Source organism: Oryctolagus cuniculus, chromosome 5 (genome assembly GCF_051225735.1).
Source record: "Oryctolagus cuniculus isolate XC-2025 breed Fujian yellow rabbit chromosome 5, ASM5122573v1, whole genome shotgun sequence".
Lineage (NCBI taxonomy): Eukaryota > Metazoa > Chordata > Mammalia > Lagomorpha > Leporidae > Oryctolagus > Oryctolagus cuniculus.
The window spans coordinates 75,291,012-75,300,823 of NC_142871.1; positions in this window are offsets into that span (position 1 = coordinate 75,291,012).

Genomic DNA, 9,812 nt, shown 5'->3' on the forward strand with positions numbered 1-9,812 from the left:
TCAACAACTCCAGGACAATAGAAATTGTGGCTTATACTGGCCTAGATTAACACAGTGAGGGCACAGCTTTGGGTAGATCCGGTTGTTGAAGGCATGCTGCACTTGGAGCACTACCCAAACCGTCAAGTATGGGGCCAGAGCTGTGGTGTCAGGCTAAGCCTCTGTATGCAGCACTGGCATCCCTCATGGGCTCCTGTTCGTGTCTGGCTGCCCCTCTTCAGATCTAGCTCTCTGCTAATGGCATGGGAAAGCAGTGGAAGATGGCCCAAAGGCTTGGGCCCCTGAACGCATGTGGGAGACCCAGAAGAAGCTCCTGGTTCCTGGCTTCCATTCAGCTCAGCTCCAGCTGTTGTGGCCATTTGGGAAGAGAACCAGTGATGGGAGACATCTCTCTTCCTCTCTGTCTGTAATTCTGCCTCTCAAGTAAATAAATAAATATTAAAAAAAAATACAAAAACCAGTCAAATAGAGAGAGCAGTTTGTTTGAGAAGTGACAAGATAGTGTGTGCTTCTTAGTTCATCTGCCTGGGCCAGCTGAGTCAAGCCTAGGAGATGGCAGTGGAGGGTCCCAGCCCCAGGAAGCCTGAAAACTCACATGTACATCCCAAGCAATGGATTCACAACAACAGATGCCTCACGGTGGGAATCTGAACTGTGGTGATGTTTTGGATTTTCTCCCTGTATGTGAAGAGTCATATTCAAGTCACAGTATCCCGTGCTTGGAAGAAGATAAAGAGCAGTTCAGGAAGACACCTAATGCCAGGATCACTGCATTTGCCAGCCTGACACTGCTGAGGTTATCTACTGAAGCTCTCCTTTGAGCTAGGAGATGTGCACTCCTTCTTCCCTGCCTCATCCTCATTCCTCCACTAAGCCAGTGTTGAAGTTGGAGAGGTGCAGCAATTGGAACGGAAAGAAAGCACATCAAACCCCGCAATTCTACTTGAGATGTTTGGCCTGGATGATCCGTTAATCCTTTCTGTTGGTCCTCCTCCAGGGAGAGGCCATGAAGACAGTTTGAAAGGTGCCAGCCACCTAAAGCCATAGATTTCTTATGGTTGACCCACTTCTTCCACCTTGACCAGATGTGAATCTGAAAATCCTGTTTCCCTGCTGTCATCACTGCCACTCTCCATCTTGGTCTCCACGCCTCTCACTCATCTCTGTACCCTCAGAAACACTGATATAAGAGAAGCAGGGGCCCCTCCCTCTCCCTTTGAGCTCATCCTGGGAAGACCTTTGGAGATTGGTTTTCTCAGTCCATACATTTCTCTCCCTAGGCTTGTCTTTGATCCTTCCCAAAGGCAAAGTGAGTAAAGGAACATGGACTAGAGGTGATGTCCTGCCTCTCCTGCCTTAGGGAGTCTTTCCCCCCGCCCCAGACTACTTCCCTTCTGCTTTATTTTCTTGTACAGCCTTTCACAGCCTTTCATCTCTCTCTCTCTCTCTCCCTCTCCCTCTCTCATGTTTTTTTTCTCTCTCTCTCACACACTCACAAAGATACAAAGAGTGTTGAAGGTGATGTATGTATAATTAAAGGGGCTCTTGACCTCTACTTTCTCAATTAGTAGTTTAGGGACTGGGATGGTACTTGGTTAAAAGAAATTTTGGTAGAGATAAAAAAGTAGACTTCCATTTCCATGGATCTGTTGACCAAAGTAGTTGAAATTTTTGACATATTGATTGGTAACCAAAGCTAGAAGAAACCTCTAAGAGACAGGACAAGACAGGAAATTTGATTGGGGTATTGAGGGATAGAGGGATGGAACTTATATTTGATAAAATAGACTTGTGAATATTAGCAGTGAATATTCACTGTGGATCTGTACAGACTTTGAAGTGTAATTAAATATTTTTATTGAGCTTCTGAATAATGAAATAAATTTACACAAAGCACTAAACATCAAGGTTATTGTTTTATCATTGTTGTGTTTTTTAATATTTACTAATTATGAGGAAGAAATTCAGGAGTACTGTGACTCTATAAAAATCAGGAAGCATTGGTTTAAGCATATTTTATAGTCAACATTGTGGGAATTATAAAGCTGAATAAGACATTGCCTCATTTTTGAGGCAGTAGTCTCACCAACCAGTAGAGAAGAATTAACTATAATGCAAAGCAAATATAATGGATTTGAGACCATGGTTGTCATAAAGTACAGAGAAGGGGTTGCATATTCCAATCTGAGGTTTTGAGTTTCGAACTATAACTTAAATGATGAATGAATTTTAATGAGAATTTAATTTTATCCAGGTAGGAGAATATTTTGAACAAAGGAATTAACTTGAAAAAACAGCATTTATTTATGTAGGGAGCAATGAATGCTAAGATCTGGCTACAAGGTTTCTTTGCTCTTCTACAACCCTTCTCTGAGCAATGTGGGACCAGATTTTGCAGGGAGCTTGGTGATGGAGACATAATAAAGGGTGCCGAGCAAGACAGAGGCACGGTCAGATGCTAATTAAGAAGCACTTGCCTGGTGAAGGAAGAATTTGGGATAGGACACAGAGATGAGGACACAGAGAAATAGAAATATATTTCAATAGGAGGTGATTTGAAGAGTGAGAGGTAATGCTCTCTGTGAAATGAGAGGTAATGAAGCCTGAGCCATGGAAGTGAAGGTCTGAGACATGCAACAGGTGAACTGGACTTGAGATTAGCAAGTAGTGGGCAAGCAGGCAAAGAGAGGGGCAACCCAAGGTGTTCTGCAGTGAGGCCCACAGTGTCATTTTAGCACCACTGGCAGCACAAATTCTGGAGTCAGGTCCACCTGAATTGTAATGATGGAGTCATTTATTTTATCATTTTAAATTTTAATTTCATCATCAGTGCAATTGAAGTATTAAAGTGCCACTTTCTAAAATCACTATGGCAAATAAAGGCAAGTACATTCCACATGGCTGGGGATATAGTCAGTAAAGAAAGCTGAGACAAAACCACCTAAATCTGCCTGCATTTGCATCAGATATATTCGAAAGGAAACTTGTCCTCACTTTAAGGTGACAATTATTCACAATGAAGATAATTAGCAAGGATTCTCAATACTTATTCTACATTAAGTACTCAAATCAGAGATCTTTTTCATTTGGAAATCAGCTGTGAGTTTTGATAGCTCTTTCTTTACAAACTGGGAGAAAAAAGAGAAATGTTGTTTGCCTAATCCTGGGAGGACTGGGGCAGCCCATGAATGCTGTTCTGGTATGATAAGAGAATTTAAGATGTCTAAAGCTATGCATACTCAGCAGTAGGTTAAAGCAACATTGTCTGTGCTTGTGAGTTGCACAGAGAATGCATTTTGCAGTTTAAGCAAATACCTACAATTACATTTCTATCTGTAAGCATATGATTCAAAATTTGGACAGATGATTCCAAATTTGGTAGGCCTATTTGGGATAATCTAGCATAACATTAAAGCTATGCAGTGCATGTAAAAGCTACTTTGAGGGCCCTAGAGGAAACTTTAAGGAAGTTATTCTCCAGAGCACTTGAAAATCATTTCAATATACCCTGATGAATGCTAGCTAAGAAAGGCATATTCTACAAATTAATAGTTGATGAATAGAGGTAATATGGTGTCAACCGAAAAAAATCTAAAGTAAGTACTTGAAATTGCAGACATAAATTTGCAACCTAGCTGCTTCTCACATGGGCAACTCCATATCACATGATGGAGCTGAATAACAAAAAGGATTGACATATTTAATAGTAGTTACTGACAATCAATGCAGGGAGAATATTATGATAATAGTTATACTCACAGCTACAATTTAATTCATTGGATGAATTTAATTTAATTTATTGGATATCTACTAAGTGTTAGACATTTCACTAAGCACTAGGTTTAAGAAAGACACTTGTGGCAGGGATAGAGCAGGGATAAGAAAGGTGATTTTTTTATATGTTGGAGGGGCTGGCGCTGTGGCGTAGCCAGTAGAGCTGCTGCCTGTAGTGCCAGCATCCCATACGAGTGCCACTTCGAGTCCCGGCTGCTCCACTTCTCATCTAGCTCTCTGCTACGGCCTGGGAAAGCAGTAGACGATGGCCCAAGTTCTTAGGCCTATGCACCCACATGGGAGGCCCAGAAGAAGCTCCTGGCTTCAGATCAGCACTCCAGCTGTTGTGGCCATCTGGGGAGTGAATTAGCAGATGGAAGACCTCTCACTCTGCCTCTGCATCTCTGTAACTCTGCCTTTGAAATAAATAAATAAATCTCTTTTTTTTAACTTTTATTTAATGAATATGAATTTCCAAAGTACAGAATATTGATTACAATGGCTTCCCCCCCATAACGTCCCTCCAACCCGCAACCCTCCCCTTATCCACTCCCTCTCCCCTTCCATTCACATCAAGATTCATTTTCGATTCTCTTTATATACAGAAGATCAGTTTAGCATACATTAAGTAAAGATTTCAACAGTTTGCTCCCACACAGAAACATAAAGTGAAAAATACTGTTTGAGTACTAGTTATAGCATTAAATCTCAATGTACAGCACACTAAGGACAAAGATCCTACATGAGGAGTAAGTGCACAGTGACTCCTATTGTTGACTTAACAAATTGACACTCTTGTTCATGGCACGAGTAATCACCCTAGGCTCTTGTCATGAGTTGCCAAGGCTATGGCAGCCCCTGAGTTCACTGACTATGATCATATTTAGACAAGGCCCTGGTCAAAGTGGAAGTTCTCTCCTCCCTTCAGAGAAAGGTACCTCCTTCTTTGATGACCCATTCTTTCCACTGGGATCTCACTCGTGGAGATCTTTCATTTAGGTTTTTTTTTTCCCCCAGAGTGTCTTGGCTTTCCATGCCTGAAATACTCTCATGGGCATTTCAGCCGGATCCGCTTGCCTTAAGGGCTGGTTATGAGGCCAGAGTGCTGTTAGGGCATTTGCCATTCTATGGGTCTGCTGTGTATCTCACTTCCCATGTTGGATCATTCTCTCCCTTTTTTATTCTATCAGCTAGTATTTGCAGACACTATTCTGTTTATGTGATCATTCAATCCCCTTGAGGTGGCATGTACCAATGCCATCTCACTAGTCCCAGTGATCAATTTCTGTTCACAATTGATCGTAATGATAGGACTAAGAACCAAAGGGATCACATAAACAAGAATAGTGTCTGCAAATAAATAAATAAATCTTTAAAAAATATGTTGGATACATGATAAGTAGATGTGAAGCAGTTTGCATACATTTTATTTTACATTCACAGCAGCTTTCTGAGATTTATCTTATGGTGCCACAATTAAAACTCAGAAAACCAAGGCTCAGAGAGTTCAATAACTTTACCAAATATCACACAACAAGCATGTTTTCCTGGCTTCAAAGATCATCTTTTAACTAAGCTGCTTCTCACACCAGGTTGTTGAAGCTCTTCTTGGAATTGTGAAAGAAGTTGAAGAAAATGATTAGATTTTGCTGAGGGATATTAGTAAAGCCTTCACATGGGAGGTAACTTTGATCTGGGCTCCCAAGGTTTATTAAAATTTTGACAGGCAGGTTAAAGCAAGAGAATCCTAAGCAGAGAAAACAGCATGAATCCCAGAAGAAATTTTCAAAAATGACACGTAGTTTACATATGTAGTTCACTTATTTGAAGTATATAATTCAATTATTTGGTAATTTTAACAAGTGGAGCATCTATCAACAGAATCATTTAAAAATATTTCCATCTCTTGACCTCCAAATTGATAAACAGATTGTATAAGGTGATCACCCTGCTTGATCATACCTGAAAGGACATATTTCTTTTCATAGGCACTGTCTTAACTCACAGGGAAAAACAGGAGTCAGAGCATGCGTGTGGTTATCAATTCCAATCTCAGAACATCCCTGATATTAGAAAGAAACTTCAATAACTGAAGAAGAGACTGAGTATCCCCCTGGCTGACCTCCTAAAATTCGTCTCTGCAGTCTAACAGAGACCAGGAGGAGGAGGAGTGGGTTAGGCAGCAGGGGTGATGTAAGGATAGGTAATAGGCCAATTAATGTCTGCTTTACTTGGTGATCTACAGTCAAGGAGACTCAACAAGGCCAGTCCACCCCCAGATAACACCTGTTTCAAACTGGAAAGCCGGGCCATTCGGCAAACAGCAGTCAGGACAGAAGCCAGCCTCTGAAGAGCTCTGTCAGCTCTGCCAAGAACTGGGTCACTGCCCACGGGTGGAAGGACTGATGCCCAGGTTGAAACTGCAGACCCTGTTGGCCCTAAGCTAAAAGAGCAATTTGTTCCTCCCAGTTTCTAAAGTACCATCGTTATTGAGGGGACAGCCTAGGGTCGGTGACATTCAGGTAGGAGAGTAAGTTTCCTTTTACAGATAACACCTATTCTGTACTAACTTCCTATGTGGGCCAACCCTCCTCCAAGTCCAGTCAGACAATGGGAACCAACTGGGGTGCCTTCCCTAAGGAAGTTCCACCTCCCTTGTAACATCTCTTCCAGTACTCCATATGAAAAGCTAGATAAGCTAGGTCTTAATGCCCACCTGATTATTATTAGACCTAAGCACTCCTCCTGACAGTCCCTATTTGCCTTTAAATGGATTACCAAACAGGGTGTAAAGTAACAGCTCACCCAGATAATACTGCATGTAAGGATTTATAGACAGTTCTCACCTATTTGGACAGGCCCCTTGTGGAGGACTTAAAGAACCTATCTCTTGAGGGGTACAAAAATAATCCAGCATGTAGATTATTGGCTTATCAGTTGCCCCATCTAAAACTCCAGTTTTGAGCATTTGACAAGCATGCTTAACTTCCCAACGGAATGTAGCTGCCAGATATATAAAAAAAACAAAAACAAAAACAAAAACAAAAACAAAAACAAAAAACACAACCAGTCTGGCATAAAGTAATCTATTTAGTGCTCCTCCTCGCCCCCCAGGGAATGAAGACTGGCCTGAGAGAGGAAACAGGCCATGCAGCAAGTTATTGCTCCTTTAACCTCAAGACAGTTCTAGGCATTTCTGGGATAAGAGTTTTTGGATCTTTAACTGCAGGAAAATAGCAAAACTCCTTTGTCAGGCTCTGTATCAGGCTCTCAAGAGCAAGCTGGAGTAGGGCCCCCTCCTTTGGGAATGAACAAAGCAGAACCTTTGCCCAGGTTAAGACTGACATGACTGGGGCCCCTTCTCTAGAGTTACTAAACCCAGTCCTTCAGAATAGGTAGGCAGTTAGACACGCTAACTGTTGCCCAGGGGGAACCATGTCTTGCTCCTAAAATGTTTTTTGGGTGGTGTTTGTCAATCAAACCGGATGGTGCAAAACTGTATTAATCATTTCTTGGGTAAGGCTGGAGAATTCCAGAACCAGGATGAACAAGGCTCGAATATTTGGCCTAGCATCTGGAAATGAAAATCCTGGCCATTATCCTTTCTTGGGCCTATAGCTTCCATACTTTTAATGCTTGTCTTTGGACCATGTGTTTTTTTAACATCCTGTCCATTTTGTTTCTAATAGAGTGTAAGCTGTTCAGCTTCAGATACTCATGAAACAGGGCATTCAGTCTATCTCTCTGATTATATGACCAGTTCTCTGGACAATCATTTCCCAGGCTACCTCCTAACACCATAGGACAGGCAGCAAGAGAATACTCCTAACCAGCCCTATGCTTCTATTGGAGCTCTGAAGAAAATACAGAAGATGGGTATTTATCATGTTACCATAAGACTGTGAGCTACTTCTCTTGAGGGAGAATGTTAAGGTGACTAGGTAATGTGAGCCTGTATGTGTGCAAGAGGCTGAAGAAAAATGGGAATTTCTGTGCAATAGAATGTAGAAGAATGTAGAAGGAAGCCAGCATTTATATATCAAAAGTATAGCTCTTGTTCAGTAAGTTTATTGGCTGGGTCTTTGGTGTGGTTGAATGAGGGAAGAATTGTAGTAACAAATCAGCATTTACATATTAAAAGTCTTGCCATTATTCAACAACCTGGTTGGGTGGGTTCCAGCCCTCTCCCTTGGAGTAGCTTAGGGAATCACATTTGTCCTTCAATAAAGGGGCTCTGCGAGGAATTTCATACCCAAAAAAGCACTCTACTCAGCACTATCCCAGAAACAGTATAGGAGGAGAGAAACACAGGGCCCATACCCACATTTGCAGAAACTCCAGTCTGAATGTAGCCTGGGCTCTCAGTGCTTTCCAAGATGCCCACCTGGTGAGTCAGGTGACAGATGTTCATTATTTCTCTTCATTAAACTTTGCTACTATGGCTATCTCTATAACACAAAACTAGAACAATAACAAAATTTCTGTCTCTTCCAAAATTCCTCATGTCCATGTATATTTAAGGGCCATTCCTACCTGTAGTCCCATAAAACCACTTTAAATTTGCCTTTTCTGGACACTTTTAATGCCTAGAATCATATACAAAATAAGATCTTTTGTCCAGCTTTTTTCACTTAGCATAATATTTTCAAAGTTCATCTATGTTGCAGCATTATTAGTACTTCATTCCTTCCGTGGTTAAATAATATTCCATTCTTTGACTATACTCTACTTGTCTATCCATCCATCAATTGGACACTTGAGCTGTTCTGGTTTAGTGAACCACTGTGTGGATATAAATTTTCATTTCTCTTTGGCAGATAAGTAGAAGTGGAGCTGCGGGGGTTTAAGGGAATTTTATATTTAGCATTTTGAGAAACTGTCAAACTGTGTTTCAAAATGACTGAATCAAATGCTGGTAAGCAGCATTTGAACATTCTTGTTTCTCCACCTCTTTAATAGCCTCTCTAGTCTTAAGAAAGGCTATCTGATTTGCATGTCCCTAATGATTAACTTTTATGTGCCCAAAACTTGAAATCTGAAAGCTCTAACCAAGGGCTGGCATTGTGCTTCAGTGGATTAAGATACAACCTGCAGTGATGATATCTCATATGAGAACTCGTTCCAGCTGCTCCACTACTGCTTCCTACTAATGTGCCTGGGAAAGAAGTGGAAGATTACACAAACACTTGAGTGCCTGCCCCACTTGGGAGACCTGGATGGAGTTCCTGCCTCCTGGCTTCTGCCTGGCTTATTCTTGCGATTGCGGCCATTTGGAGAGTGAATGAGTGGATGGAAGATCTCTCTTTCTCTCTCTGTAACTCCACCTGGGGATTAAGTGTGTGGATTTCCATAAATATCGGACTTGATTTTGTGTGTGTGTGTGTGTGTGGTAGGAACAGCACTTAATGTCAGTCCATAAGTTTTTTTTACAAAAAAAACTCTGACAAGGCATTAACTAAGATTTGGAACATAGTAAGATAAGTGGAATTTGTAGGCAAATAATAAGTCATTATTAAATTTGTGACATTGAACTGCAAATACCCAAAAGGCAGTAAGAAAGTTGGATCTGGGACTCAGAACAGAATGCAAGGCAGGGAATATAGATTTTGAACTTCGTTACACAGAAAGAGTTGTTGCAATAATGAAATTAGATGAGCTCACCAACAGAGAAAATACAGAAAAAGAAGTTTGATGATAGTTAGGAATATCTGTTCTGAAGAAGTTCATAGTGGATGATGGACCAGTGAGGGAGGAAGAGATTTAGGAGCTATGGGGGAGATTGGTGTCATGGATGCCATTAGAAGAAATTGAAGGAACAAAGTGGGCTCAACAATAGCAAGTAAATCACAGAAAGTTGAATAAGAAGAGCTCATTGACTTTGGTGACTGCACAGTTATCATTGATTTGTAGTTGTCAAGTCCAGATTTTTGCAAAAACTCTTTTTCTCCATATATTTTTCTTCCTGTGGATTCCTTGTGGCTTTTAAAAATTTTAATTATATAGGTAAATGAAAGTTTTAAAAAATTAAATTGCGCTAT